We start from the raw sequence: 1,006 nt of genomic DNA on the forward strand, positions 1-1,006 counted from the left end.
AGCTGTTTTCATTCCCTCTTACCTCCTAAATGGTCTCAAAGCAAGATGAGTTTACAGACACTACCCCTCCCTTCCTTGCTGAACCTGGTCTTCATCATCTGATATGAAGTTACCCAGAGACCCCTTAGAAACTACTTGTCATGGTCTACAAGACTTTACTTGGGTCCATCTATCATCAAAGAAATTAGCTAGGAGTTTCTTGTGAGCCACACAAGGTCAAACCTCATTTCTTACTATTTCTATCACCCCCTTAGCACATAGGCAGACATTTGAAATTCAGGATTATTCCCACCTTCTTACCTATGTTCCTACCTTAATGAAAACCTGTTTTACCATATGCCTTACACAAAACTACTCATACCTGGCTCACTTTTGTAGTCTCATCTTGTTCAGGCCCCTCTGCTTAGCTCTTAAGGTCCTCTAACATTTAACTCCAACTTTTATTTCCTGTCCCCCAGCACTCATTCTTTACAATATTTGTAGCCATTTATTCCTTTCACAAATGAAAAGCTAATTAATAAAAATTAATGCTTTAATGGAGGCACTAAAACAAAGCACAGGGATGGCCCCCAAACAACTGAGATCAGTTCTGTTCCAGGAAGTCAGAAAGAAAGTCTCACAAATGAGATGATGCTTAAATCTAGGTCTCTAACATTCAGAAAGAGTCCACCAAGAAAATATACTTCAGTGAGAAGTAAAAGAACAGTTTTACAGGAGTCTATGGGGGCCATGATCCTTTTCTTAGAAACAGTAGCTAGAGTTTTTCTCACAGCCTTATCCTTGCACCCTGCTATAAGCTTCCTTGGAGCTAAGGAATCATATCTTATAGAGTATCAACAGTAGGGTATAGGTTCTTAGGTAATGTCTAGCTCAATTAATTTATTTTACTGATGAGGAATCTAAAACAAAAAAAAGGTAAAGGTTAGTTACATTTTAACACACAGCTAGTTAGTGGCAGAGGTAGAACTAGAGGTAGAAGGACTCCTGGACTCTTACTACAGGGCTA

Source organism: Giraffa tippelskirchi, chromosome X (assembly GCF_054371585.1).
Source record: "Giraffa tippelskirchi isolate mGirTip1 chromosome X, T2T-mGirTip1v1.2.pri, whole genome shotgun sequence".
Classification (NCBI taxonomy): domain Eukaryota; kingdom Metazoa; phylum Chordata; class Mammalia; order Artiodactyla; family Giraffidae; genus Giraffa; species Giraffa tippelskirchi.